The following is a 22,613-nucleotide window of genomic DNA, read 5'->3' on the forward strand; positions in this document are numbered from 1 at the left end:
AAGGGAATTATTATAGAAAAAAATTAAGAGGCTTGAGAAAATCAGAAGTTCATAAGGGAAGAAAGGAAAGAAATTATAGGAAGCAGGAAGAGCTCTGGGGAGCTGTTTTCGGGAGCAAATATCCAGGTAGGAATGGGCCTTCTTTTTGGTAAGCATCCCCTTGAAATCAAACAAACAACAAAGAAAACATAAAAACAAGGAAGAAAAAACCTCCAGGAGAGCAATGTGATCATCAGTCATTCTCATCTTAATATGGTTTTTGTTCAGCACGATTGCTTTCCTTCTTACAAACCAGCTGTACCAAGAAGATAGAATTTTGTTTGCTGGGGAAAGAAAAGTAGATAATTCTAGAGCATGGCATACTTCTAGAAGAGGGGTGGTGTGTGTGTGTGTGTGTGTGTGTGTGTGTGTGTGTGTGTATGTGTTTACAATCAGAGCACAGGACATCCTAGGAAAGGTGTAGAAAGGAGGTAGAAAAATGCCCAAAGCAAACATCCCTAATTTTAACATGTGGCCCAAGCAAGAGATCGTTAACATTTTGCCCTCTTGCCCGCTCTTCCTCCTCATCTCCTTCTCTTTCCATTTTAGTTTTGAGCTTACAGCCCTTGTACCCAGGAATAAAAATTTAAACTTATATTATTAGTATGAGAGTTCATCAATATTATTCATTAAATTGGCCTTTCACGGAATATGCTAGAAACCTAATTGCAATAGTGATTAATAATATTACTAACGATTAACAATAATTATAACAATTTTTATTATCATTCTTCTTTTCCCCCTCCTCCTCCTCATCATCAAAGCATTTTTGGGAAACTGTGTGCCAAGTTCCAAACTATTGTACGCTGCAACTCTTAGGCTTAGCAATGAAAGAATTCAAAGGTAGCAGGCAAACGAGCAAGCCTTCTGGGTATAGGTGTGCAGGATGGGCTCTGTAACTTGGGTTGGACCCTGTACCTCAAGGTCAGGCCACGAGGGTAAATGGAGTCTAAAGTCTGGTCTGTGTTCCATTCTCCAGAATGAACACCTTGACTCATGGCTGCATCTGCAAGGAAGATGGGATATCCATTCTCACTTGTACACAGGCTATGGGTTGTCCGGAGCCCTGAGCTGAAGACAGGCCTGCTGCTGATCCCAGAGACAGATGGCCAGAGTTAGGAACAGCATGCACAAAGAAGATCCTAAGCCTTCCTGGAGAAGTGCCAATATCATCATTTGGGGGTCTTAAAGCCAAGCTGGGGAATAAGCGTTATGGGGAATGCTGAGAAGGAGATGTATAATCAAGTGTGTAGGTTTAGGACTTCAGTCAAAGGGCTGCTTTTTTGCTGCTCTCAGGCAGTTTTCACTGCATGCCTTCACCTCTGGTATCTTCAAAGCACTCCTTGGCTTGTGCCATTAATACTTTACCTAAGATTTTTAGAAATTCTGTCTGTTCATATGCTACATCCTACTTGTATTGAAGGAACCCTTAGAATTTCCTCTTTATTGCTATACATCTCTTTAAGTCTCTTATCTTTAGTGACTAAAGTAAAATTTGGTCCTTTAATAATCATAATAAACAGGTAATCATACTTACCTGTTTCTTGATTTGACCTGAGAACATCTTAAGCAAAGCTTGTTAGAAAGTGAGTTAAAGCGTGGCTCTTTAGTCTGGAGCCTGTGAAGGATGTTACAGTTGCTGGAGATAGACAAGCAGGCTTTGTTTGCATTGAACCACAGCAATGTCTCATGCTCTTCCTTGTTCTCTATTTAGCACTTCATCTTCATCTAATCTCTAACAAAGCATGGTCTGTGGCAGGCAGTCTGTGGTAAGCATAGTGAATCAGCCTACCCTTCTGGAAGGTGACAGCAGTGAGGAATGTCTAAATATTTATTTCAAATATAATCTATCCTGTAGTCCTCCACATTCAAAGATTTTCCAATTTAAAATATCCATGGCCAGGGGGGCGGTTCCAAGATGGCCGAATAGGAACAGCTCCAGTCTACAGCTCCCAGTGTGAGTGACACAGAAGATGGGTGATTTCTGCATTTCCAACTGAGGTACCAGGTTCATCTCACTGGGGCGGGTCGGACAGTGGGTGCAGGACAGTGGGTGTAGCACACCGAGCGTGAGCCGAAGCAGGGCAAGGCATCACCTCACCCCAGAAGTGCAAGGGGTCAGGGAATTCCCTTTACTAGCCAAGCAAAGCTGTGACAGACGGCACCTGGAAAATCAGCTCACTCCCACCCTAATACTGTGCTTTTCCAATGGTCTTAGCCAATGGCACACCAGGAGATTATATCTCATGCCTGGCTCAGAGGGACCCATGCCCACGGAGCCTCGCTCACTACTAGCACAGCAGTCTGAGATCGAACTGCAAGGTGGCAGCGAGGCTGGGGGAGGGGCACCCACCATTGCTGAGGCTTAAGTAGACAAACAAAGCAGCCAAGAAGCTCGAACTGGGTGGAGCCCACCACAGCTCAAGGAGGCCTGCCTGCCTCTGTAGACTCCACCTCTGGGGGCAGGGCATAGCCAAACAAAAGGCAGCAGAAACCTCTAAAGACTTAAATGTCCCTGTCTGACAGCTTTGAAGAGAGTAGTGGTTCTCCCAGCATGGAGTCTGAGATCTGAGAACAGACAGACTGCCTCCTCAAGTGGGTCCCTACCCCCGAGTAGCCTATCTGGGAGGCACCTCCCAGTAGGGGCTGACTGACACCTCAACAGCCGGGTACGCCTCTGAAACGAAGCTTCCAGAGGAACGATCAGGCAGCAACATTTGCTGTTCAGCAATATTCGCTGTTCTGCAGCCTCTGCTGCTGATACCCAGGCAAACAGGGTCTGGAGTGGACCTCCAGCAAATTCCAACAGACCTGCAGCTGAGGGTCCTGTCTGTTAGAAGGAAAACTAACAAACAGAAAGGACATCCACACCAAAACCCCATCTGTATGTCACCATCATTAAAGACCAAAGGTAGATAAAACCACAAAGATGGGGAAAAAACAGAGCAGAAAAACTGAAAATTCTAAAAATCAGAGCGCCTCTCCTCCTCCAAAGGAATGCAGCTCCTCATCAGCAACGGCACAAAGCTGGAAGGAGAACGACTTTGATGAGTTGAGAGAAGAAGGCTTCAGATGATCAAACTTCTCCGAGCTAAAGGAGGATGTTCGAACCCATAGCAAAGAAGTTAAAAACCTTGAAAAAAGATTAAATGAATGGCTAACTAGAATAACCAATGCAGAGAAGTCCTTAAAGGACCTGATGGAGCTGAAAACCATGGCACTAGAACTATGTGACGAATGCACAAGCCTCAGTAGCCGATTCAATCAACTGGAAGAAAGGGTATCAGTGATGGAAGATCAAATGAATGAAATGAAGTGAAAAGAGAAGTTTAGAGAAAAAAGAATAAAAAGAAACGAACAAAGCCTCCAAGAAATATGGGACTATGTGAAAAGGCCAAATCTACATCTGATTGGTGTACCTGAAAGTGACGGGGAGAATGGAACCAAGTTGGAAAACACTCTGCAAGATATTATCCAGGAGAATTTCCCCAACCTAGAAAGGCAGGCCAACATTCAAATTCAGGAAAAACAGAGAATGCCACAAAAATACTCCTCGAGAAGAGCAACTCCAAGACACATAATTGTCAGATTCACCAAAGTTGAAATGAAGGAAAAAATGTTAAGGGCAACCACAGAGAAAGGTCGGGTTACACACAAAGGGAAGCCCATCAGATTAACAGCGGATCTCTAGGCAGAAACTCTACAAGCCAGAAGAGAGTGGGGGCCAATATTCAACATTCTTAAAGAAAGAATTTTCAACACAGAATTTCATATCCAGCCAAAATAAGCTTCATAAGTGAAGGAGAAATAAAATATTTTACAGACAAGCAAATGCTGAGAGACTTTGTCACTACCAGGCCTGCCCTGCAAGAGCTCCTGAAGGAAGCACTAAACATGGAAAGGAACAACCGGTACCAGCCACTGAAAAAACATGCCAAATTATAAAGACCATCGATGCTAGGAAGAAACTGCATCAACTAACGAGCAAAATAACCAGCTAACATCATAATAACAGGATCAAATTCACACATAACAATATTAACCTTAAATGTAAATGGGCTAAATGCTCCAAATAAAAGACACAGACTGGCAAATTTGATAAAAAGTCAAGACCCATCAGTGTGCTGCATTCAGGAGACCCATCTCACATGCAGAGACACACATAGGCTCAAAATAAAGGGATGGAGGAAGATCTACCAAGCAAATGGAAAAGAAAAAAACGCAGGGGTTGCAATCCTAGTCTCTGATAAAACAGACTTTAAACCAACAAAGACCAAAAGAGACAAAGAAGGCCATTACATAATGGTAAAGAGATCAATTCAACAAGAAGTGCTAACTATCCTAAATGTATATGCACCCAGTACAGGAGCACCCAGGTTCATAAAGCAAGTCCCTAGAGACCTAGAAAGAGACTTAGACTCCCACACAATAATAATGGGAGACTTCAACACCCCACTGTCAACATTAGACAGATGAATGAGACAGAAAGTTAACAAGGATATGCAGGAATTGAACTCAGCTCTGCACCAAGTGGACCTAATAGACATCTACAGAACTCTCCATCCCAAATCAACAGAATATACATTCTTCTCAGCACCACACCACACTTATTCCAAAATTGACCACATAGTTGGAAGTAAAGCACTTCTCAGCAAATGTAAAAGAACACAAATTATAACAAACTGTCTCTCAGACCACAGTGCAATCAAACTAGAACTCAGGATTAAGAAACTCACTCAAAACCGCTCAACTACATGGAAACTGAACAACCTGCTCCTGAATGACTGCTGGGTACATAACGAAATGAAGGCAGAAATAAAGATGTTCTTTGAAACCAACGAGAACAAAGACACAACGTACCAGAATCTCTGGGACACATTCAAAGCAGTGTGTAGAGGGAAATTTATAGCACTAAATGCCCACAAGAGAAAGCAGGAAAGATCTAAAACTGACACCCTAACATCACAATTAGAAGAACTAGAGAAGCAAGAGCAAACACATTCAAAAGCTAGCAGAAGACAAGAAATAACCAAGATCAGAGCAGAACTGAAGGAAATAGAGACACAAACAACCCTTCCAAAAATCAATGAATCCAGGAGCTGGTTTTTTGAAAAGATCAACAAAATTGATAGACTGCTAGCAAGACCAATAAAGAAGAAAAGACAGAAGAATCAAATAGACGCAATAAAAAATGATAAAGGGGATATCACCACTGATCCCACAGAAATACAAACTACCATCAGAGAATACTATAAACACCTCTACACAAATAAACTAGAAAATCTAGAAGAAATGGATACATTCCTGGACACATATACCCTCCAAAGACTAAATCAGGAAGAAGTTGAATCTCTGAATAGATCAATGACAGGCTATGAAATTGAGGGAATAATTAATAGCTTACCAACCAAAAAAAGTCCAGGACAAGACTGATTCACAGCCAAATTCTACCAGAGGTATAAGGAGGAGCTGGTACCATTCCTTCTGAAACTATTCCAATCAATAGAAAAAGAGGGAATCCTCCCTAACTCATTTTATGAGGCCACCATCATCCTGATACCAAAGCCTAGCAGAGACACAACAAAAAAAAAGAGAATTTTAGACCAATATCCGTGATGAACATTGATGCAAAAATCCTCAATAAAATACTGGCAAACCGAATCCAGCAGCACATCAAAAAGCTTATCCACCATGATCAAGTGGGCCTTATCCCTGGGATGCAAGGCTGGTTCAACATATGCAAATCAATAAACATAATCCAGCATATAAACATAACCAATGATAAAAACCGCATGATTCTCCCAATAGATGCAGAAAAGGCCTTTGACAAAATTCAACAACCCTTCATGCTAAAAACGCTCAAATTAGGTATTGATGGGACGTATCTCAAAATAATAAGAGCTATTTATGACAAACCCACAGCCAATATCATACTGAATGGGCAAAAACTGGAAGCATTCCCTTTGAAAACTGGCACAAGACAGGGATGCCCTCTCTCACCACTCCTATTCAACGTAGTGTTGGAAGTTCTGGCCAGGGCAATTAGGCAGGAGAAAGAAATAAAAGGTATTCAATTAGGAAAAGAGGAAGTCAAATTGTCCCTGTTTGCAGATGACATGACTGTATATCTAGAAAATCCCATCGTCTCAGCCCAAAATCTCCTTAAACTGATAAGCAACTTCAGCCGTCTCAGGATACAAAATCAATGTGCAAAAATCACAAGCATTCTTATACACCAATAACAGACAAACAGAGAGCCAAATCATGAGGGAACTCCCATTCACAATTGCTTCAAAGAGAATAAAATAGCTAGGAATCCAACTTACAAGGGATGTGAAGGACCTCTTCAAGGAGAACTACAAATCGCTGCTCAGCAAAATAAAAGAGGACACAAACAAATGGAAGAACAGTCCATGCTCATGGATAGGAAGAATTAATATCGTGAAAATGGCCATACTGCCCGAGGTAATTTATAGATTCCATGCCATCCCCATCAAGCTACCAATGACTTTCTTCACAGAATTGGAAAAAACTACTTTAAAGTTCATATGGAACCAGAAAAGAGCCCGCATTGCCAAGTCAATCCTAAGCCAAAAGAACAAAGATGGAGGCATCACGCTACCTGACTTCAAATTATACTGTAAGGCTACAGTAACCAAAACCGCATGGTACTGGTACCAAAACAGACATATAGACCAATGGAACAGAACAGAGCCCTCAGAAATAATACCACACTTCTACAACTATCTGATCTTTGACAAACCTGACAAAAACAAGAAATGGTGAAAGGATTCCTTTTTTAACAAGTGGTGCTTGGAAAACTGGCTAGCCATATGTAGAAAGCTGAAACTGGATCCCTTCCTTACACAGTATACAAAAATTAATTCAAGATGGATTAAAGACTTACATGTGAGACCTGAAACCATAAAAACCCTAGAAGAAAACCTAGGCAATACCATTCAGGACATAGGCATGGGCAAGGACTTCATGTTTAAAACACCAAAAGCAATGGCAACAAAAGCCAAAATTGACAAATGGGATCTAATTAAACTAAAGAGCTTCTGCACAGTAAAAGAAACTACCATCAGAGTGAACAGGCAACCTACAGAATGGGAGAAAATTTTTGCAATCTACTCATCTGACAAAGGGCTAATATCCAGAATCTACAAAGAACTTAAACAAATTTACAAGAAAAAACCCCGTCAACAAGTGGACAAAGTATATGAACAGACACTTCTCAAAAGAAGACATTTATGTAGCCAAAAGACACATGAAAAAATGTTCATCATCACTGGCCATCAGAGAAATGCAAATCAAAACCACAATGAGAGACCATCTCGCACCAGTCAGAATGGTGATCATTAAAAAGTCAGGAAACAACAGGTGCTGGAGAGGATGTGGAGAAATAGGAACACTTTTACACTGTTGGTGGGACTGTCAACTAGTTCAACCATTGTGGAAGATAGTATGGCCATTCCTCAGGGATCTAGAACTAGAAATACCATTTGACCCAGCAATCCCGTTACTGAGTATATACCCAAAGGATTATAAATCATGCTGCTATAAAGACACATGCACACGTATATTTATTGCAGCACTATTCACAATAGCAAAGACTTGGAACCAAGCCAAATGTCCAACAATGATAGACTGGATTAAGAAAATGTGGCACATATACACCATGGAATACTATGCAGCCATAAAAAAGGACGAGTTCATGTCCTTTGTAGGGACATGGATGAAGGTGGAAACCATCATTCTCAGCAAACTATCGCTATCTCAAGGACAAAAAAACCAAACACCACATGTTCTCACTCATAGGTGGGAATTGAACAATGAGAACACATGGACACAGGAAGGGGAACATCACACACTGGGGCCTGTTGTGGGGTGGTGGGAGGGGGGAGGGATAGCATTAGGAGATATACCTAACGTTAAATGACGAGTTAATGGGTGCAGCACACCAGCATGGCACATGTATACATATGTAACAAACCTGCACGTTGTGCACATGTACCCTAGAACTTAAATAAAATATATATATATATAAGAAATATAAAAAAATAAAATATCAATGGCCCTATCATTCCTATGGCTTTTGCAATAAGGGGCCATGCAAATGAACTCAAGTGTGACAATTACTGCCAAGCTGGTGTAAACCATATAACTGGTCCTCCAAGGGATAGCGTAGAGAAGGAAGGGCACTCTACATTGAGCAAGATTGCCACAGATGGTTGTGTATGTTGGTGGGGGTCCCTTGTGGTATGGATGGCTGCATATGATGATATAGTGGTTGGAATGGATCAGGTTATCTACAGTAACAAACAGCCCCAGTCTCAGTGGTTCAACACAACGAAAAGTTCACTGTTTGCTCATGCTAGATGTCCAGCATGAGTAGGCAGGGAGATCCAGGCCGAGCTATTCCATATCAATATACGCCTCTACAATCACCTAAGCAGGGAGAAGAAAGTATGATGAATCATGAAGGGGCTCTTCAAGCCTCTGCCTACCAGTGACACATGTCCCTTCTGTTTCCATTTCATTGGCCAAAGTAAGTCATATCCCCACATCTAATTACAAAGGGGACAGAGGTGTGCAATCTTATATCCAGAAGGAGAAAAGAATGAGACTCTTTGGAAAAACCCTAATGACTACCACAGTAGGGGGGTGTCCATTTGGGAGGACTCCAGTGCCATCTTTGTGTTCTAGTAGCAGCTCTCAACTGAGATCAGGAAAAACGGCTTCCACATTTGTGTGTCTGGTAACCATCCTCACAAGTCAGGTACCTTATTTCCAAAGGTAGGTCTGTGAATAGTTTTCTAGAGGGAAAAGCAGTAAGTCCTAACTCTTCTAAATAGGTTCACTATAATTTTTGCATGTTTAAAATAAGGTTTTCCCTAAAACACAGAAACCATTATTGAGAAACAGCATAAATAGTGTAAGATTGATTCTCAGAGGCTCCAGAAATAAAACATGCTTCTATGTAGTGGACACTAACGATTGTCTGAGAAGCCTACCCCTTCTGAGTACTGTCCTTCTCCTCCACATTTGAACCATATGTTAAAAGTGATGGGATCCTGGCAGACATTCTGTGCAACATGATCCTGCCTCTAAGACAGAGCAGATTGGATCAGAGCTGGGCAGGAGTCTGACCAAGGCTGGGCAAGAGTCTCTTCCCTAGGAATTCAGAGTTTGAACCTATAGAAACAACCTCAGGAAATAAGTAGTTTGGACTAATTGGTCTGGGTTTTCTGCTGATTGGAGATGTGACTGAGATTGTTAGTGCTCACTAACTTCCCAATGCTCATCTCATTTCCCAGTTTTCCTTGCAGTTAGGTTGAGGCCATGTGACTAAGTTCTGGCCAATGGGAAATAGACAGAAGTGATTATGAGATCATTTTAGGCCTAACTGTTGAAAATATTTCTCATCTCTTTTCACTTTCTGTTTCCCTGCCACAGTGACCTCGGAGGCCACATGTTCCAAATGGTATAGTGATAGGATGGAGAAGTGCTGCTCAGCCCATGGAAAATTGTGACACGAGTTAGGAAGAACATCTTCATGGTTTAGGATTTCTTTTTTCCTTTGAGACAGAGTCTTACTCCGTCACCCAAGCTTGAGTGCAGTGGCATGATCTCAGCTCACTGCAACCTCTTCTTCCTGGGTTCATGCAATTCTCATGCCTCAGCCTCCCAAGTAGCTGAAATTACAGGCATGCTCCACCATGCCTGGCTAATTTTTAGATGGGGTGTCACCATGTTGGCCAGGCTGGTCTCAAACTCTTGACCTCAATTGATCCGCCAGCTTCAGCCTCCCAAAGCGCTGGGATTACAGGTGTGAGCCATCACACCCAGCCAGGATTTATTTCTTATTTCAACATAACCTAGACTATCATGACTAACAAAACAAACACAGGAGTGGCTGTGTTGCACTGAGAAGCAAAGAAAAGTTGATTTACAAAGAGGAATAAAGATGATGTACATGCACAAAGGGGAGCAGAGTTAAGAAAGAGTCCCTGGGTCCTTCTCATTCCTGGTTCCAACCTCATCTTGAGGGCAAACCACATTTCTCTCCTTGGCTTCTATGACTCTCTTGCATCCCTATAAGTCCCTTTCCTATTAAGCCTGTACACAGTTTCTGTCCTTTGCAGCCAAAAGAAGTTACAACTAATATTCCTCTTACCTCAGTGCTTCAGTTTATGTTTTACTCATTTTAACACGAAGACAACTACATTAATAGGCATGGGTTCTGGCTTAGATTTCTAATTCCTTCATGCTTTTATTCTGTTCAGGAATGCCAAGAACTACAGCAAAATCTTGTCCAGATGTGATTCCACAGTACAGTCAGCCCTGAAGACACAATTCCAGAATTACAAATTTTGTCTATTTACCCAAAATGTAAGGTGGATAATCTTTTCAGTTTATTGGTTACAAATGACCAGCTGACAAGTTACTCAGCTTCCGCAATTGTGGTGAAATTCTAGAGCTACCAAGAAAGGGTCACTTGTTCAAGAAGAACAGCTAAAGAATTGATTGGTTCTTCAGAACTTGTGCCAACTTCCTTTCTGCAGGCGGGCTAAATATTGGATACCTTTTAGAGAAGGGAAGCCATCATCTTAGGAAAAAAACCTCTCTCTGCTGTGAACAAGCTGAATGCAATCACAGAAACTGCAGACAAAAGAGCTTTTGATGACAGATATTGCTGATGCCTGGTGCCTTCAAAGGCATTCCAGGAAAGGTGAAGGAATAATTATGATTAACAATAACTCATGTTTCTTCCAGGATGTTACTCATTGAACCAATGGGTCACTTGAGAAATATGTCAGTGAGTCAGCTCATATCCAATTTGGCAAAAAGATCCTGGGCTCCCAAACTCTTTGCATTGAACTGAGTAAACCCAAATGAATACATTCTGGGGGAGAAGTAAAGGAAGGAGAACTGTGGTGGTAAAAGACAGAGTTGGCTCCTTCAGTCTCCACCTCCACAGTCCCACCCCCATATTTAAGTGGAATGAAATTATCAAGGCCAATGAAGAAAGTCTTGAGCATACCTTTAGAAAAGTTAAAGGACTCAGATGAAGGAAAAATACAGAAACACCACCAGGAAACAAGGAGAGTCTAATAACTCACCACACATCTAAAACAACATGAACTTATAAATTTATATTGCAACTTATACAGTAAGAGCATATACCAAAAGTCAGTTAAAATAATAATGGTTACAAATAAAAAGGAGTTTGGACTGGCTGGTCTAAGGTCTTTTATTCAAAATTCCATGATAAAAGGACTATATAGACTGATGTGGCTCAAGGGCCAAATTGGCTGTTGATGAAATTTTTCCTATGATAATGGCATTGAAATTCATTATTTTACTTTTCACTGCCCTTAGAAGAGTTTATTAAAATATAGGTACAATTTAAAGAAGAATTAAAAGCCCAATACTGGCCAGGCATGGTGGCTCACGGCTGCAATCCCAGCACTTTGGGAGGCCGAGGTGGGTGGACTGCTTGAGCTCAGGAGTTTGAGATCAGCCTGGACAACATGGCAAAACCCTGTCTCTACCAAAAACACACACAAAAAGTTAGCCAAGCATGGTGGTGCATGCCTGTGATCCCAGCTACTTGGAAGGCTGAGGTGGGAGGATCACTTAAGCCCAGAAGGTGGAGGCTGAAGTGAGCTGAGATCACACCACTGCACTCCAAGCTGGGTGACAGAGTGAGACCTCATCAAAAAAAAACAACAAAAACAAACAAACAAAGAACCCAAAAAACAAAAAATTGTAAAACCCCATACCCACGTACTCACTACCTAACCTAGTTTAAGAATAAAACATTAACGAGTCCCATGCACCTGCCCCCAAAACCTCTCCTCTGTTCACTTCCCACCCATGGTTATCCAGAGGCTAATATTAATTTGCACTTTTTAAAAATTGGCACTTTCACGTTAATCATTCCCTGCTTTATGGTTTTACCACCTATGTTTACATACCTAAACAATATATTCTTTAGTTTTGAAAATATATTCTTTAGTAGATGTGTAAAAAAATATCAAAGTTCTATTAGTTGAAACTTCAGGCATGAATGCAACAGAATTTCTCGGCATCAGCTTCTTTAAGCAGTTACAGGAGCCCTTTCTGGGGAAGTTAGTGGCCAAGGTCATACACCAGTCCTAGGAAACACAGGGCTCCATGCAGTCTGAGCACCTGGCAATGTTCTTAGGTGAGCCTGGTATTGAAGTCAGGCAGAGATAAAGTCAGAGGGTAGGGGATGCTATTTTCTAACTCACCTCCAGCTCTCAGATGTAGGTTTAAGCACAATCTTTGGTGAGATGCAATGAATGTCCTCAACTGATGCAAGCAGCAGGGTATGGAATAGAGAGCTGGAGCTTTTTCAGCAAAAGGTCATGACACAGTAAGAATCTGGACAAGCTCACTCAAGCATTCTATCCTGGGGTTGAAAAAGAGAGTAAAATAGCAGTGAAAACTTGGCTATGAAGGTCACCAACGTGTCTGTCTCTTGAGTCTCATGCTCCTCTCTGAAACAGTTGCCCTCTGTCTGTTGATAGCTGTCCTGGAATCTCTCTTCAATGTCCTTATGAGGATTCCTTTTGCCTTTCACCTGGGATGGATCATGTACTTATTGTATCCAAGATCAGACCACACAATTTGTGGGGCCCAGTGCAAAATGAAAACCTGGGGTCCCTTGTTAAAAAATTATAAGAATTTCAAGATGACAACAGCAGAGCATTAAACCAAGTATGGGGTCCTTCTATGTGCAGTATCCTGTGTGAGTATATGGGGTGATATCCACAAAGTCAGCCCTGTCTATATCTCATGTCTCCCTCTTTCCTAGTTTACTTTTTTTGGTGGAACACATTCCCCAGTAGTTTGAGAAAGGGTGCATGTGAAATAAGTTTTTGAGACTTAAATGTCTGAAAATGTCATTGTTCTGTCCTCTTTCTTGAATGTGAGCCACTTTATTGTTTAACACTGCATTCTGAATATTGCTCCCTGGAATTGTACAATTCAGTAGCCCTGTTTGATTGATGGTTTGGCTGGGTATAAAGTTCTAGCTTTGAAATAATTTTCCTTCAGTATTTTAAAGGTATTGCTCCCTTGTCTTGTTTATAGTACATTGTTGAGAGTCTGAAATTATTTGGATTCTTAACTTTGTGTGACTTGTTTATGCCTTTCTAGAAGCTTACATAATTTTCTTTTTTCCCCAGAGTTCTAAAAATTTACAACATGCCTTTGTGAGGGTCTGTTTTCATCCATACAGGCCCTTTTGTTCTAGCAATTCATGTTCATCAGTTCTGAGAAATTTTATTGAATTATTTCATTGATAATTTTCTCTGCTCCATTTATGTTTTCTGGAGCTCTTAGAATTTGGATAATAAACCTTCTAGAACAGACCTCTCATTTCCTTACCCTTTCTCTCCTCTGTCTACTCTTCGTTCTACTTTTTGAGAAAAATCCTTAACCTTCTACTTTGAGAAAATTTTTAATCTTACATCCTAGTCTTTTAATTTTTTTTAATTTCTAAGAGCTCTTTTTGTTCTCTAAATGACCTTTTATATACTATTCTACTCCTATTCTTCTTTCATGTATGCAGCATTTGTCTATTATCTGAGGATATGAGAAATCTTGTTTGTTTTCTTCTCCCTGCATAGTCTCCATTGCTTCATGTTGCTTTTTTTTTTTTTTTGTACTTATTTAGGTCTCTATCTTTTTCACTGGGGACTGTCCTCAGATATCTGGTGTATTAGTCCATTCTTCTGCTGCTATAGGATATAGCCGAGACCGGGTAATTTATAAAGGAAAGAGGATTAATTGACTCACTGTTCCGCAGGGCTGGAAAGGCCTCAGGAAACTTACAATCATGGCGGAAGGAGAAACAAACACAGAGGCAGAAAGGAGAAGAATAAATGCCCAGTGAAGTGGGGGAAGCCCCTTATAAAACCATCAGATCTCGTGAGAACTAACATATTATCATGAGAACAGAATGGGAGAAACTGCTCCTGTGATTCAATTATCTCCACCTGGTCCCTTCCACCACACGTGGGGATTATGGGAATTACAATTCAACATAAGATTTGGGTGGGGACACAGCCAAACCATATCATCTAGTAATCCTTGGTTTTCTGCACTAAAAAAGCTGATTAAAAGCACTAGACAAGTGGGCAGGGCTTGTTGACTTTGAACTTAAAGATAATCCAGATGTACAGTTTCTTGGCAGACCCCTGAAGTGAGTGTCTTTTTTTTTCCCCCCTTGTTCTGGTCAGATTCCCCAGAGAATTTTCTGATCTCCTGCCTGGTAGATGAGGGCTTGACTGAGAAACAGGTGAAAGAAAAGGGGTGGGGAGTCAGAATATATGAACTCGTTTTTCCCCTCAGTAGGAAGTCCTGCTGTCAGCCATACCTATAAACACAAAAACTCCAGACTTCTGCTGGGACAGGGGAAGAAGTCACCTGGCACCATAAAGAGTAAATAGGCAGCTAGGAATCCAATTGCTTCTCAAGTTGTTTTTTCTTCCTTATTTAAGTCACAGGTATACCTGATGCTGCCAATTACTGAGCTTTTTGAAGATTCTGTGGTTTGAAGCCAGCTTAGGACTCAGCTTTTTTGGCTTGTCCACCTGCTTTCCAGCTTCCAAAATTTTGTTGCTCCTTATCATCTTTCCTATACTGGTATGTTTGTCTTTTGTAAAAATTTATTTAATGTGGTTTTAGTTATGTCAGAAGAAAGTGAAATTAGATACAGTAGTCCTCCCTTATCTGTAGGACATATGTTCCAAGAGCCATGGTGGATGCCTGAAACCAGCAGATAGTATTAAACCCTATATGAACTATATTTTTTCCTATACATACATACCTATGATAAAGTTTAATTTATAAGTTAGGTAGGAGATTAATAGAAATATCTAAGAATAATTGCAATAATATACTATTATAAAAGTTATGTGAATGTCTCTCTCAAAACATCTTATTGTACTGTAGTCACCCTTCTTTTGATGCTAGATGAAAAAAAGCCTACATGATGAGATGAAGTGAGGTGACTGATGTAGGCATTGTGATGTAGCATTAGGCTGCTATTGACCTTCTGACAGTAGGAAGGAGAATCATCTGCTTCAGGTGATTCTAGATCATTAAGTCATGAAGATGTTGATGGTTGGATGTCAGGAGCAGAGGGTGTTGAGGACTAACAGGCAGGTAGCATATATGGCATGGATATGCTGGGCAAACAGATAATTCACATTCCATGCTGGACAGAATGAAATGGCACAAGATTTCATTATGCTGCTCAGAAAGGCATGCAATTTAAAACTTATGATTGTTTATTTCTGGAATGTTCCATTTAATATTTTCAAATTGCGGTTAACTGGGGTAACAAAAACCACAAAAAGCAAAACTGCAGATAAGAGGGGACTACTGTACATACCTTCAATTCACTATCTTAACTGAGAACGCTGTTAACTTTTTTAGACAGCCTTTTTAGAATCAACTGTACCTCTTTTATACTTATTCAAATGTGCTGCTGATGAAGTCAGTGCATTGGCATGGCAATGACAGCTAACCTTCAGATCCAGGCATGACTTCTGCTAGGGGCTTAATGTGGGAAACATCTATGAGATTGCCTGCTCAGCACTTCCTCCTCTTCTCCAGAAGCCCCTCAGCATGGCCCACCTCACGGCTGACACGTTCTTACATGATCCTATATTTTGGTCAGAGTTGATTGGTGTAGGACAGCTATTACCCAAGGTGGACATGACTCTCTTCTCTGAGATTCTTGGATATTAACCAAACTGACCATCAGGGGAGTCCCTCCTGGTGGCAAATGCTAAGATGTACATTCTCCTCCCTTCCTGCAACTCAAATTTTGTTACTGGATCAAGTTTGCCTGCATCACTCTTTATTCAAGATATGTTATCTCTTAAAGGCTTCCTCAGGACCCCCTTTTCCCACATGAGGATAGATACCCAACGTAACCAGTTCATCACATAAATCTAAATTCCAGCTTCTGAGTTTGGATTAAAGTTAGGACATCCTCTCCCACTATATCCATTTTCTCATATCCATACACTCCTTCAAAAAATACTTGACAAAAACAAATTTTGTTTTACCACTATCCCGTTCCAGAGACTTGGCATATGTCAAGGCTAAAGTGACAGAAGGGGACCTTTAATAATGCTACTTAAGCATACATGCAAGGGGATACGCTAGACGAGGTTAATCTGGGTACTGTGAGATGTCAAACTGCTTTGCTTTCCACCACTGCAGCCTGCAGCGGTAGAAAACCCTTCAAGTCTCATATCTTTGGCATGGAACAGGCTCCACTGAAGAGGGGCATCTCCAGAAGAGGCAAGACCAGAGACCAGAGGGTTTAAGTGGAAGTACCGAGATCCCATCTCCTATATACTGATGAATTATGAGACAGTACATACCCTTTTTAAAGGGGAGGGGCTTAAAACGTTTTAGTATTAAAATGTGAATTTTACAAGTAATTAAAATTTTCCCCTCAGGGAACTCTTGGCAGAATAAAAAAGGTATTGACTTTGGCTCCAAAGGGTTTTGAGGTCCAGATTCAAATACTGTGACTTGGGGCAGGTTATTTGATCTCTTTTGCCTCCATTTCTTCATATGTGAAATAGGGATTGAAGATACAGAGATGAAAAAAGATACTGTACAATGTGCCTGGCATGTGGTTGAACCCTATAAATATACATTCTTCCCCATTTTCCCCATCTGCTAGTGAAAGCAATAAGATAATAGAGTTTGTTGTGTACAGCAAATACGTATTCCCAGGAATGTTAAAGCAGGACACATCAGCAAAGGCAAAGTTGACCTATTACAGGCCTCGGGGATCTTTGAGAAGGGTACTCCTTACAGATTTATATTTGAAAAGGGAAAAGTAGCTGAGAACCCCCATATTTGTCAGGCATGGTGAAAAGAGGTTGTTTTGTTTTGTTTTGTTTTGTTTTGAGACGGAGTCTCGCCGTGTAGCCTGGGCTGGAGTGCAGTGGCCTGATCTCGGCTCACTGCAACCTCTGCCTCCTGGGTTCAAGCGATTCTCCTGCCTCAGCCTCCTGAGTAGTTGGGATTACAGGCGCCCACCATCATGCCCAGCTAATTTTTTGTATTTTTAGTAGAGACGGGATTTCACCATATTGGCCAGGCTGGTCTCCAACTCCTGACCTCAGGTGATCTGCCCGCCTTAGCCTCCCAAAGTGCCAGGATTACAAGCATGACCCACCACACCCCACCAGAAAGAGGTTTAAATGAACTTTTTTCTTTCTTTCTTTCTTTTTGGTGGGGGGATGGGCATGTTTATTTTAACTATCAAGTCCCTGATCTCAATGCATTTGAAATAGAACTCACACATAATATTCATATTAATTTATTAACATTTTTGAGTCACTGGTCCTTTTGACACTCGCCCCAGAAAAATGCGTGTGTGTATATGTACTCACACAACCACACTTTACAAAAAGTACTTTGATTTCACCGCATCTCCCCTTCCTTCGCACCCCCACACCACCTGCCGCCAAGTAAAGAGACTGGCTAGAGCCGCTGGGCTCCGCGAAGGCTAAATTCTGGAGATGGAGTTGGAGGTGGGGATGGGGTGCAGGTGTCAGGGCAGCGCGCTCTCCCCGACCCGCTTCTGCTGTTCCGATGGCCGAGAGCGAGGGACACGGGTGAGTCACGCGGCAGAAACTCACGGCAAGCGCACTCGGGGACAACCTGACACGGCACGGGCGGCGTCTCCGGGAGCGCAGTGGCTCCCACCTCCCGCGTCCCAGAGATGGGGAGGCGAGGAGAGAGGGAGCAGGCTGAGCCGAAGGAAGGACCTCGCCTTTTGGGAGAACTGTGGGTTGACAGCGACTGTACCTACCAGTCGCAAGGACAAGATTTTTCACTAGAACCTGGATTATTTCTCCCTTCTCCATCTTGCCACGCCCAGCCAAGGGGCTTCTAGGGCTGCTCAGGGACAGCAAGGAGCTGAGAACCCCCATATTTGTTAGGCATTGTGGAGGGAGGTTTAACATGGACTTTGTTTTAACCATGAAGTCCCTGATTCATATGCATTTAAAATATAATCCATACATAATATCAATATTAACTTGGCGACATTTTTTGAGTCACTGATTCCTGCAACACCTGCTCCGCAGTGGGCAGGACCCTCAGAGCCCGCAGGCCTGAAGCGGCGGATGGGGACCCGCCCCCGCGGAGCGCACAAGAATTACCCGCAACAACAGCCCAGGAAGGCTGGCCAGGAGTGAGCAGGGCGGAGCGGGGAGGGGTACCAGGCCTGCAACCTCAAATGCTTTGGGGGTAGGTTCAGAGCTGTGGACCGCGGCAAGAGTCAGGGGCTGGGCTGGGCAGTGACAATAAAGGGGATGTCCCCACTCCCTGCGAGGTATGAGTTCCAGGACAGGTGATTATCGTCTCTGTGCCTGACCCCCACCCCCAGATCTAAAGGGAGAACCAGACCAGCTATTAATTCTGCAAGCTGTTCAGTGTGCGGAAGACCCAAAACACCCCCCGCAGGCTATTTGAGTTAATAAATAACAAAAACCGCATTCTTAAATGGGGGGTGGGGAGGGGAAGGGAGGTTACAAAGTCTATTTTTTTTTTTAAATAAGATAAAAAATAAGTCAACTTGTCCCTGAGGATTAACATGCTCTCTTTGTTTTACCCTCTCACCCGTGGAAGTTTTACCCTCCCACCTTCCATTTACAAATGAAGAAACTGGCTCTGAGGGGTTGTTCAAGGTCATGTAGTTAATAAGTGAAAGAATCAGGGCCCGAAGCAGGCTGACCCCAAGCTGGTGTCCTTTGTTGGTGCCACATTTCCGTCAGAGGTGAGGCAGATGTGTCTTCATCACTTTTAGCAAAGAGAACTGGCCCCTGTCTATATAAATAAAGATGCGACCTGCCAAGTTACCTAGGAAGCTGCTGCCTTCACTTCTTTTCAAACCACAATATGTCTTATGCTCTGAGCCGTTTACACTCTCCTTTATGAAATGGCTTGCTGTATTTAAGATTGCAGTCTGCGAAACTAGATGTTTTTTTTTTTTTTTACCTTTTTTGAATCTTACCGGCCTTATGATATAGGCCTTACTAGCCTATATTCAGACCAAGTGATCCACCCGGGTAGTACTGACAAATGCTGCACACGCCCTTCCAGTAAATGCAGACTTTTAAATTACCTTGGTCATTTAACCATCAATTATCCAACCACTTTACAGGTATTTAATGAGCATCTCTGCCTTTCCATGCGCCAGTCTACTTTCTCCTCTGCCAGTTTTTGTTTTTTCAAACATGATTCAGATCCAGTTACTCCTTTAATTAAAAACCCTCAGTGGTTTCCTACCATCTACAGGGTGAAGATAAGACTTGTCACATGAGGCTCCTGCCTGTCTTTGTAGCTCTTAAATTTGGAGTATAGGCAAAGTGAAACCCAAAAGTAGAGCCAACTGTTTGCTATCGCTACAAGAGCACAGATTCTTGCCCTCAGGCACCTCAAATCCTATGTGAGAATAACCACAGTATGAAGTATAAATAGTAAATCCTTGACTACTTAGCTCACACTTGACCCTGGAGAGTTTGGTACTCACAGAAAAATGTAGGCTGCTGAGAGTAAAGTGTTCAGAGTTCATTTCTTTCTCTATAACCTATCTCTTCTGGAAAAAGAGCCTGGAAAGCTTTGGAAAAAAAGTTGGTTAACTGGGAATAGAAAAGTAGGACCAAAAAAAAAAAAGGAATGTGAATATTCTAGATCTAAAGGTCAATGCCACTGAGAGGTTCAGGTTTCAAAGTTGACTCTGGATTTCCTGGCAGCCAAGGCAATAAGGGAAACGGGGTACATTATTTGCACTTTACTGACAGAAAAGAAGAAACCTATCCATTTTTGAAAACAAGTAAATTATTTTATGATGCTATTTTTAATCTTTCTCATCACTGCTTTTTAAATTATAAAGTTATTGTGTGTCCTTTGTAAAAAATCCAAATAATACAAATATCTATAGGGTAAAAAGTGTATGTCCCCTTTACCTATATACCTCTATTCCCCTTTTCCAGAAGTAAAGCCTACCCCCGGAGACTGACCATTTATTTCTAGAGGGGTTTTTTTCTGTGAAATTAAAACTACTTACACAGTTTCCATAGAATTTGGGTTTTATTTGCTTGCTTAAAAAAAAGGATCATATTAACTATATTCTTTGTAACTTGCATTTTCACTTTATGGTGTATCAAAGACATCCTTCTCTATCTCCCTATATGAATCTCTTCCATTTTAATGACTACAGTATTCCATTATAAGGAGGTAGCATAATCTATTTAACCATTCTTCTATTTGTTTCTGATTTTACAGTCATATACAATGAATATGCTTGTACATATACTTTTTTGTAGAAGTATGTCTATGCCATCAGTCCCTAGAAGTGGAACTACAAGATCATATCACTCATGTATTTTAAATTTTGATGTATTGTCTTCAAAATGACTGCATGAATTCATACTCTCACCAAGAGTGTCTGAGTGTGCCCATTTTCCCATTCCCTTGCCAGCACTAGATATCATCGACATTTTTCATTTTCTGGCACAAACTTCTGGATGGAATTTCTCCTGGCAAGATCAACATATTTTAATCACGAAAGGAGACCAATGAGAGAGTCTCATTTTTCTGGTTCTAGGGTGGTGGTTTTGGGGCTGTGCTCCATAGAGCCCCAGGAATGCTGAGGGTTGGGTGTGAGGGAGTACAAAAGGACAAGACCTTCACCTCTTAACCACGGCAACTGAGTTGATCTGTTTTACATGTTGCAGTTTGGAATAAGATTTTGTTTGAAGATAAGATTCTGTTGCTTAAAAACAAGTTTGAATATCACAGATCTCGGGCCTTATTTCTTATTGAACCATCAGCAAATTGAAGAAGAATTAAAAATTAAGAATTAAAAATGCCTCTTCAAGGCAAAGAAGAGATCTTAAAACAGTGAATCTCCAGCTGCAGTCAAAATATTCTCATTTATACACTGTGTGTGAGAGTGTGTGTGTGTCTGCAGATGTTCTCATTCATGCTAGGCCTCTCTCTATTGCCCACCTGCCATCCTGAAGCCAATCCCAAAACACCATTTCCTCCAAGGTTTAGATGAAAATGCCTCTTCTCTAAGCCTCCCTCCTCACCACATGCATGCGTGCACACACACACACGCATACACACCATCAATGTGGATCATATCTTCTTTATTTGTATAAACTGGATGTCAGCTGCTCCTCCTTTCCTCTGAGACCTGGATAAAATTTCATAGTCATGATCCTCTAACATTTCTGGGAGCTCCTCTGAGCCATAGGTTCTCAGGGCCTCCTCTCCCTCCTGCTTCCTTAGGTGCCCTCTTTAAGATCCATTATATAAAACTCAGCTCCTTCTACGCACACAAACAATAATAACAACAACAACAAACTACTCCTCTGCACAAAGCATCCTTCAAAAGAGTAAAATACTACAGACAGCACCTGGGGAAGAGTGAGAGAAAGAAGAATTTGAGTCACAAGGATGCAAACTATTTCAAGATGGCATGTAAGCATCATAGGGGCCTTAGTCTAACACCAGCTCCCTTTTACCTCACTGGCTCTTCTCTCCTTCTGTTCTTTATCTTCACCCACTCTATTCTGGATTGAACCAAGAACTTCAAATTATTTACTCTATGAAATGTTGCAGTTCAGCTCTCCCCAGCTTGTGGCCTCAACGTCATATGGCCAATATCTTCATAGCACCTGTCTTACTAAATGGAAAAAAAAAAAACAAACCCTTTTTTTTCATTAATACAAGTAGTGTTAAATAACAGAATAGCTTTAGACTATATTTTAGCAGGACGAGATGGTGTTTGTTTTGTTACTAATTCCTCCTGCTGTATATATATCAGTACTTCCTCTCAAGTAGAAACAAACATTTAAAAAGTTAGAGAGCAAGTGATCTGGTTACAACAAACTCTAAACCATTATACCTCCTTGTTCAGAGGAGGCTGGGATTTGTTTTTGAGCTGTTGTATTGCTTTTGTCCTGTAATCATATTAGATATCTGGCCCCTCCAACCAAATGTTAAGCAGCCAAGGGCAAGAATTCTGTCTTTTTGTAGCTTTTAAATGCCCAAAGTCTCTGGCATATGCTTCATAAATGTGTAATGAATAGAACAACCACTAATTATATAATTAAAAGAAGAGTAAATGATAAATGAATATAAGACCCTTGGGTATTTTATAAAATGTGGTAGATATTTCCTTGAAAAGGCCATAACATTAGTAATTCTTAGTAAGTTCTGTTAAAACATTCAGATACATTTTCAACTTGTATTTATCTTTTAGGAGATCCATAATATAAGATTGTCCTACTCAAAATATTCACTACCTCACATTTCTTTTTTATATTGGCCTTTATACTCTTCTAAAACTTCTTTCCTACTTCTCCTATAAGCTAGATATTATTTTTGTTTATTCCCTTCCCACGTGGCCAGATAGGAAGGAAGCAGAGATGATTATCTATATCAATACAATATCTCCTCTTGCAGGGATCCCAAGAATAAAGAGT

General features: G+C 41.3%; 1 protein-coding gene across 7 annotated transcripts in view; it reads left to right on the forward strand.

The window, feature by feature from the left end:
• The window catches only part of LOC117979163 (uncharacterized), a 125,645-nt gene that overhangs the window by 72,272 nt on the left and 30,760 nt on the right, over positions 1-22,613 (forward strand). For 5 of the 7 annotated variants that reach the window (XR_008624449.1, XR_008624450.1, XR_008624451.1 and 2 more), the window contains exon 4: positions 14,577-14,721. The exons of the other annotated variants lie outside the window; for them this stretch is intronic. The gene's annotated coding sequence lies outside the window, so the exon portion shown is untranslated. The remainder of the gene's footprint in view (positions 1-14,576; positions 14,722-22,613) is intronic. 7 annotated transcript variants of the gene reach the window in all.

The sequence above is a fragment of the Pan paniscus genome, chromosome 12 (genome assembly GCF_029289425.2).
Source record: "Pan paniscus chromosome 12, NHGRI_mPanPan1-v2.0_pri, whole genome shotgun sequence".
Taxonomy (NCBI): Eukaryota; Metazoa; Chordata; class Mammalia; order Primates; family Hominidae; genus Pan; species Pan paniscus.